At 48.6% G+C, this 8,765-nt stretch overlaps 1 protein-coding gene across 1 annotated transcript in view; it reads left to right on the top strand.

The window, feature by feature from the left end:
* Positions 1-7,812: 7,812 nt before the first annotated feature.
* RCC2 (regulator of chromosome condensation 2) overlaps positions 7,813-8,765 on the top strand; it is a 32,334-nt gene continuing 31,381 nt past the window's right edge. Inside the window, exon 1 of the mRNA XM_021668301.2 lies at positions 7,813-7,986. The gene's annotated coding sequence lies outside the window, so the exon portion shown is untranslated. The remainder of the gene's footprint in view (positions 7,987-8,765) is intronic.

Raw genomic sequence — 8,765 nt, 5'->3', positions numbered from 1 at the left:
GGTTTCAAACTCCTGACTTCAGTTGATCTGCCTGCCTTGGCTTCCCAAAGTGCTGGGATTACAGGCATAAGCCACCACGCCCAGCTGCCTCTGTGTCTCACGACTATGCGTCCATACTGCCCACTGGCAGAGGAAGATGGAATGTCTGCAGAAGGTGGCTTTTTCTGTTTTGTTTTGTTTGATACGGAGTCTTGCTCTGTCGCCAGGCTGGAGTGCAGTTGCGTAATCTCGGCTCACTGCAACCTCTGCCTCCCAGGTTCAAGCGATTCTACTGCCTCAGCCTCCCGAGTAGCTGGGACTGCAGGTCTATGCCACCACATCCTGATAATTTTTGTATTTTTAGTAGAGAAGGGGTTTCATCTTGTTGGCCAGGCTGGTCTCAGACTTCTGACCTCATGATCTGCCCACCTCAGCCTCCCAAAGTTCTGGAATTACAGGCATGAGCCACTGCACACGGCCAGAAGATGGCTTTTATTTGCAAGCTTGGGTGAGGATGGTCTTGGAAAATGAGTAGAAAGCTATTGATTAGAGACCAGCTTTACAAATTGTGGCTCAGTCTCAAGCCAGGAACACAGCATGAATGCAAATGCTCCTGCAGATTGGGAGCGACTGGTGGTTACATACTAACAGGCAGACATTGATGAAAGTGATTTTGATCCTGTTTTTCCTGGGTCTCAAAAATTAGATTTAACTCCCAAGGTGTGCTCATTTTCATTTCAAATTTCTCCTATACTAAGGCAGAAAGAGCTGGCCCAGCTGGTGGCAAAATTGTGAAGTGATTGCCTACTCCTTGAGGTGCAGGGGACAGGGGCTGCAAAAGTGTGAGCTCCTCCAACCCTCAGGAAGAGAAGTAGGTGCACCGGCTGCCAGGCCAGGGGCAAGGGAGAGGCTCAGTAAATATCTGTTGAATTTCCTTAAGTCTTCATTAGGCCAGTATATTAGTCCAATTTCACACTGCTATAAAAATACTACCCAAGACTGGGTAATTTATTTATTTTATTTTATTTTTTGGAGGCAGAGTCTTGCTCTGTCTCCCGGGCTGGAGTGCAGTGGTGTGATCTTGGCTCACTGCACTCCGTCTCCCTGGTTCAACTAATTCTCCTGCCTCAGCCTCCCGAGTAGCTGGGATTACAGGTGTCTGCCATCTTGCCCAGCTAATTTTTGTATTTTTAGTAGAGACGGGGTTTCACCATGTTGGCCAGACTGGTCTCAAACTCCTGACATCGTGTGATCCATCCTCCTTGGCCTCCCAAAGTGCTGGGATTTCAGGCGTGAGCCACCATTCTTGGCCAGGACTAGGTAATTTATAAACAAAGGAGGTTTAGTTGACTCATAGTTCAGCATGGCTGGGGAGGACTCAGGAAACTTACAATCAGGGCAGAAAGGCAAGTAGGCACCTTCTTCAAAAGGTGGTAGGAGGCCAGGAATGGTGGCTCATGCCTGTAATCCTAGCACTTTGGGAAGCCGAGGCTGGCAGATCACCTGAGGTCAGGAGTTCGAGATCAGCCTGGCCAACATGGCGAAACCCTGTCTCTACTACAAATACAAAAATTAGCCAGGCATGGTGGTGCATCCCTGTAATCCCAGCTACTCGGGAGGCTAAGGCAGGAGAATCACTTGAACTAGGGAGGCAGAGGCTGCTGTAAGCCAAGGTCACGCCATTGCACTCTAGCCTGGGCAACAGAGTGAGACTCCATCTCAAAAAAAGACGGTGGCAGGAGAGAGACAGTGTGTGAAGGAGGAACTATCAAACACTGATAAAACCACAAAATCTTGTGAGAACTCCCGCAGCATGGGGGAAACTGCCCTTATGACCCAATCACCTCCCACCAGGTCCGCCCCTCAGCACCTGCAGATTACAATTCAAAATGAGATTTGGGCTGGACAAGGTGGCTCATGTAATCCTAGCAATTTGGGAAGCTGAGGTGGGTGGATCACTTGGGGCCAGGAGTTCGAGACCAGCCTGGCCAACATGGTGAAATCCTGTATCTACTAAAAAATATAAAAATTAGCTGGTATGGTAGCAGGCACCTGTAATCTCAGCTCCTCCGGTGGCTGAGGCAGAAGGATCACTAGAACCCAAGCGGTCGAGGTTGCAGTGAGCCAAGATAGAGCCACTGCACTCCAGCCTGGGTGAAGAGTGAGACTCGATCTAAAAAAAAAAAAAAAAAGTGATCTAGGAAGAAAATTCTTGAATGAAACAAAAAAAACAAAATGAGATTTGGGTGGAGACACAAAGCCTACCCATATCAGCCAGCTTGGCAAGTCTCGGCATCCTGCAACCTGGATCTCCTTGCCCTGGACTAGATGCATTTTAAAGTGTGAGAAGCCACCTTATGAATGGCTTCCACAGGCCATGGAAAAGTGGTATGATTTCAGTAGCACTTCTCATACTTTAAGATGCATAAAAAATCACCTGTTAAAAATGTACATTCTGGGCCAGGCGTGGTAGCTCATGCCTGTAATCCCAGCACTTTGGGAGGCCAAGGCGGGTGGATCACCTGAAGTCAGGAGTTTGAGACCAGCCTGACCAACATGGCAAAAACCCCTCTCTACTAAAAATACAAAAAATTAGCTGGGCATGATGGTGGGAGTCTGTAATCCCAGCTATTCTTGAGGCTGAAGCAGGAGAATGGCTTGAACCAGGAGGTGGAGGTTGCAGTGAGCCCAAATCGTACCATTGCACTCCAGCCTGGGCAACAAGAGTGAAACACCATCTCAAAAAAAAAAGCACATTTTGATTTGATTCAGTAGGTCTGGGGCCAAACCTGAGATTCTGTGTTTCTCTCTCTCTCTTTTTTTTTTTTTGAGATGGAGTTTTGCTCTTGTTTTCCAGGCTGGAGTGCAATGGGGTAATCTCGGCTAACTGCAACCTTCACCTCCTGGGTTCAAGTGATTCTCCTGCCTCAGCCTCCTGAGTAGCTGGGATTACAGGCATGCACCACCACACCCAGCTAATTTTGTATTTTTAGTAGAGATGGGGTTTCTTCATGTTGGTCAGGTGGTCTCAAACTCCTAACCTCAGGTGATCCACCCACCTCAGCCTCCCAAAGTGCTGGGATTACAGGCGTGAGCCACCGCGCCTGGGCCTCTTTTTTTTTTTTTTTTTTTTTTTTTTGAGACAAGGTCTCACCTGTCACCCAAGCTGGAGTGCAGTGGCATGATCATGGTTCACAGCAGCCTGGACCTCCCGGGCTCAGGCGATTCTCTCACCCCAGCCTCCACAGTAGCTGGGACTACAGGTTTGTGCCACCATACCTGGCTAACTTTTTTCTAATTTTTGTAGAGATGGGGTCTCACTGTGTTGTCCAGGCTGGCCTTGAACTCCTGGGCTCAAGCAGTCGTCCAGCCTCAGCTTCCCAAATTGCTGGGATTACAGGCGTGCACCACCACTCCTGGCCAGATTCAGTGTTTCTGCCAATGCTCCTCCTGATGCAGATGTCTGTATTCTCTGCTATCTGCCAGCTGTGTGGCCTCAGGAGGTCTCAGCATCTCTCCAGGATTCAGTTCTTCTGCTGCATATTATTTATATGAACAAACATATATTCACAGCTTACTACATGCCAGGCTGCCCTGGGTGCTTGCTAGAAAAACGGAGATGAAGAAACCACACACCAAGCCCAGGCAGGGCTGGCAGACTGGGGACCTAAAGGTCCAACTATAATATTTAAAGATTCTTTGGGTTTGAAAAGATCATGACTCACTGGCAAAATAGGACGACTAGAGCTTCATCTCCCAGAAAACAGCTCTCTAAACACTATGACCAGGATCCCCTGCTGACTACTGTCCTTGGAATCAGGGTATATGAAATCCAGAATTAACGTCAAGAGAAATTTAGCCCAAACTCTATTGTGCCATTTTACACATAGGAGAAACCAGAGAACAGACGTAGGAAGAGTTGGGTCGGGAAGAAATTACTGGTTTTCCAGCTATGCTTTCAAAGGCAGTGATGTCCAATAGGAATAAAATATGAGTCACAAAAAATTTAATATGTGGTCAGGTGCGGTGGCTCATGCCTGTAATCCCAGCACTTTGGGAAGTCGAGGCAGATCACCTGAGGTCCGGAGTTCGAGACCAGCCTGACCAACATGGAGAAACCCCGTCTCTACTAAAAACCACAAAATTAGCCAGGTGTACTGGTGCATACCTGTAATCCCAGCTACTCAGAAGGCTGAGGCAGAAGAATGACTTGAACCCAGAGGTTGTGGTGAGCCGAGATCATGACACTGCACTCCAGCCTGGGCAACAAGAGCAAAACTCTATCTCAAAAAAAAAAATTTAATATATGATATCAAATTTTGTGGTAGCCACATTAAAAAGAGTAAAAAAAAAAAGCCAGGCACAGTGGCACATGCCTATAATCCTAGCACTTTGGGAGGCCAAGGCAAAAGGATTTCTTGAGGCCAGGAGTTTGAGACCAGTCTGGGGAACACAGTGAGACCTTGTCTCTACAGAAAAATTAGAACAGTTAGCTGGGCATGGCAGAGCATGTCTCCAGCCCCAGCTACTAGGATGGCCAAAGAAAGAGAATTGTTTGAGCCCGGTAGGTCGAGGCTGTAGTGCGCTGCGATGGTGCCACTACAGTCCAGCCTGGGTGACAGAGTGAGACCCTGTTCCAAAAAAAAAAAAAGAATCAAGTTTCCATTTGCGAGTAGCATCACTCCCAGGATCACTGGTTTCATTTTTATAGACACTGGATCAGAAAATTAATCTTTCGACTAGAGGTGTAGCTTTCTGTAGCCAAGTTGAATAGAATTACACTTCTGAGGCTGGGCACAGTGGCTCACCCCTATAATCCCGTAACTTTGGGAAGCTGAGGTGGGAAGACCACTCGAGACCAGCCTGGGCAGTAGAGAGAGACCTTGTCTCTACAAAACATAAAAAAAACGGCCAGGCGCGGTGGCTCACGCCTGTAATCCCAGCACTTTGGGAGGCTGAGGTGGATCATGAGGTCAGGAGATCAAGACCATCCTGTCTAACACAGTGAAGCCCTGTCTCTACTAAAAATACAAAAAAATAAGCTGGGCGTGGTGACAGGCACCTGTAATCCCAGCTACTCAGGAGGCTGAGGCAGAAGAATTGCTTGAATCCAGAAGGCAGAGGTTGCAGTGAGCCGAGATCGTGCCACTGCACTCCAGCCTGGGTGACAGAGCAAGATTCCATCTCAAAACAAACAAACAAAAATTTTAGCCAGGTATAGTTGTGCATGCCTGTGGTCCCAGCTATTTGGGAGGCAGAAGTGAGAGGATCGCTTGAGCAAGGAAGGTAGAGGCTGCAGTGAGCTGGGATCATGCCATCAGCCTTCAGCGTGGGTGACAGAACAAGATTCTATCTCAAAAAAAAAAAAAAAAAAAAGAACAAAACAAAGGAATTACATCTTACCTCTGGAAGAGTGCTTAAATGTGGCTGAATCTAACTTACAATATGATTTTGCTGAAGACGAGGTCAAAGAGTGATGATGGCAGGCTAGCACTTGGAACCACATTTCCAAAATTCTGGGTGTAAAATGCTCAGCACAGTGCCAGACACCTGTGACCCAAAGTGTCAGAGAAATCTCAGCCACCTTCTTTCCCTTCCCCTCTCCAGCTTTTGCACCTAACCATCCTGTCCCTGGAGAAGTTGCTCGATTAAAGCGAGGTGAAATTCCACACACAGTTTGAAGGAGGAAGTGTCATTTTCAGCTTGCCTGTAGGTGCACCTCGCTATGTAACATTCGTTACATAAGTGGCAGCATGACACGCCAAACTGATGAACGTCTGTTGCACACCCATTACAGCTGGGAGAGTCACACAGGCTTTCCCTGGGAGAATAGTGGTGTGGAATTGAGGCGTGGAGATGCAAAAATTACTTTTGTCATCTGACGAGTAGGGCCAGTTCCAGGGTGTTATTCCCAAAATGCTTTTCTACTGCAGCATAACCTCAAGAAAAACCAGTTTCAGGAGCACCACACCTAGGATCAGATGATGCAATATGATATTAGCGTCTCATTGCATCAGGGTGCCTGATGCATGTGTCTTTTAAGCTGGCAAAAAGCATTATAATGGGGCAGGAGAAAAAAGGGAAAGACTTGCTGGCTGAAATCTAAAGGTACTGTCAGTGCTGTTCCTAATTGGCCACACAGGGTGTTGAGAGGATAAACAGCCAGCCACCCGCCTCGGCTGACAAGCATCAGCATGCCATTTCCTGAAGGAGACTTGATGGCATATTTAGGCGAAATTCTTTTCTAGTGGGTTCTACTTATGTTTTATATCAAAGCATCAAAGTTTAATCTCTAAAATCTTTTTAAATGCAGGTCTATTAAGAAGAGGCTTTCAAAGGGTGCTTCTATTCTATCTTGACCTTTCTGAAAATCTCTAAAATGTACCAGTTGATTTCTCATTTCCAAAGTTCTTTTACATAAGCGCTCTCGGCTCCCTTGACACACAGACTTTTGACTTTAATCAAATATCTTAGATTTGGGCCTCTTGGTTTCTCTGTCTTCCTTTAAAGGACACTTGATGCTTCCCAATCCTGTTTCTTGCACTAACAATGAATGAATGAATGAATCACAAAAATCCTAGAACTTTATCCATCTTCAGGAAGTTGTCTAAAGAAGGCACTTCCTTGTGCAGTATGCCGAAGGAAAAAAGAAGCGGGAGAAAAGCTTTGAGAAGAGAGCCAGTGATGGTGAGATCGTGAGATCGTAATGGAAGTGGGGTGGAGAGGAGGAGCGGGGGAGACCAGTAGGAAGCAAGCCTTTTTCCACCCCTCCCAGGACACGTGAATGAGATCAAGCCTCACTGTAGTTTACCAGAGTCTATGCAGGCCCCCAACCCCTGCCTACCTCCTCAGACTCTTAGCTCTTCTCACCCCAGCCCCACCTGACCGCTTCCCTCCCAGGAGGTGTCTCTCAAGATCTCGGGATTTGGAGCGTCCCGTTCACCCCACCTGGCCTGGAATACTTTTTCCTGCCCTCTTTCATCTGGTCTTATTCATCCTTTAAATTGTTCGGCATAACTTTCCACCTAAATGCCTTCCCTGACCCTGTAATAGGATAAATCCCCTCGCCATAATGTTCTTACACAGGTGTCACTTTGTAAAGCTTATCACTCTTGTAATTACTTGTTTAATGATCTGTCTTTCCGTTAGACTGTGTGTTCGTTCCACTAGGGTGGAAACCTCGTTCCCTGGCTCTGCAGCCGCTGTGGGTCTTGCATGTACTGGGGGCTCAGTAAATGTTTGTCAAAAAATGAAAAGTTCCCATCAAAACCAGCTTCCAGTGCCTCCACAGCCCTCAAATTAATTACGAATTAATTCACTAATACAGCAAACCTTTATGTGATTCTTCCGTGTCACAGTACTTTGCTACATACTGAACACATCCATAGGCAAATAAAACATAGCTTCTCCCTGCACGGGAAAAAAATTATTCAAATTGTATTCCTCTTTCATTCCAATCGCTCAATTAGGGCACGTCCCTTGTTGGCTGCTGCGTGAGCGAAGTAACTATTTTCCAGCGAGTGTCCTCAGGTGACCTGTCTAGACGTGCCCAGGAAAAACAATCCAACATCCTCCTAAGCCGCAAAGAAGTCCCTGACGCGCAGGCCGCACTGCGTGGAAGGCCCGAGGCGCGCTCGCTGGCCAGCGAAAGGCGCAGCCCCGCGGAGCGGAGACCGGCGGCTGGGCGCGCGGCGCGGGGCGCAGGCTCGGGTGGGCCGGGCCGACCAGGGCTGGGGCGCCAGCGCCGGGTCCGCCGGCCTGCAGGGGGCGCGCGCGCCCCGGGCCCCGCGCCTCCCGCCCCGCCGCGCGCTCGCTTGCCGCGCGGCCGCACATGTGTTTCTGTTTTGTGTTGTAGCATTTGTTCTGGAAGCTCGTATTTACATTTTAAGTGTATCTGGTGAGTGGGCTGGAACCCTCGTCTGGGCCGGAAAAAAAAAAAGCCCTCCGATCCGTTTTTTAGTTGCTTCTGGTCCTTTTTTCTCTCCGGTTTCTCATCACTCCAACCAGGTAGGGGCTGAAAATCGACAGTGATCAGTTTGTGGGGTCTAGGAAAGTTTTATTCCCCCCCCTTTTTTTTTTAACAGAAAAGGTGAAAAATAAAAACCTGGGGGAGGGGGGCTGGGGGATTGAAGGAATAAAAAGAGGAAGGAAGGCGGATCCACGTGGTTTAATCGGAGACAGACAGAGATCCCATTGTTCAAAATCAATAATAAAAAAAAAAAAGGCAGACGGGAAAGCTCAGGGACGCTGGCGGCGGAGCCGGGCACTTTGCAGTCGGATCGGAGACCGGCCGGGCCGCACGGCCGACAAGGGGGCTGGGAGGGAGTTGGGCACCATTAAAGTTCTTATTTTTCGTGTTTGTGCGAGCAGGTGTTTGGGGCTGGGGTCCGGCTTTCTTCGGGCTCTTTCCCCCCTCGCTGGGGGCAGTCCACCGGAGGGATTCGGCTAACTAGAGCCCGAGGTCGGAACCCCAGAGCTGGGGCCGAACGGGGATCCCGGGCTGTCGCGGGGTGGGGGAGAGCGTTGCATTAAATGCAATGAGTGGGTTTGGGGGGAGGCCGCGGAGACAAAAGCAGCAGGTGGGGTGGCCGGGGACCTGGAGCTCCTTACCACCGAGGTGCCAAGGGGAAATCTTGGAAGTGTCCCAAAGCCACATTTAATGAAAAATCTAGGGGATTGGAGGCTCCTTTTACTTTCCCTTTACTTTTGGGGGGCCAAGTTGCAACTGTGATGCTTTGTGGGCAAACCTAACTTGAGGATATGCCGAAGGTCTCCATTCTCCCTCC

This window comes from Aotus nancymaae, unplaced genomic scaffold (assembly GCF_030222135.1).
Source record: "Aotus nancymaae isolate 86718 unplaced genomic scaffold, 86718_ANA_hifiasm-v0.15.2.pri h1tg000053l, whole genome shotgun sequence".
Classification (NCBI taxonomy): domain Eukaryota; kingdom Metazoa; phylum Chordata; class Mammalia; order Primates; family Aotidae; genus Aotus; species Aotus nancymaae.
This window is presented reverse-complemented; position numbering and strand designations above follow the sequence as displayed.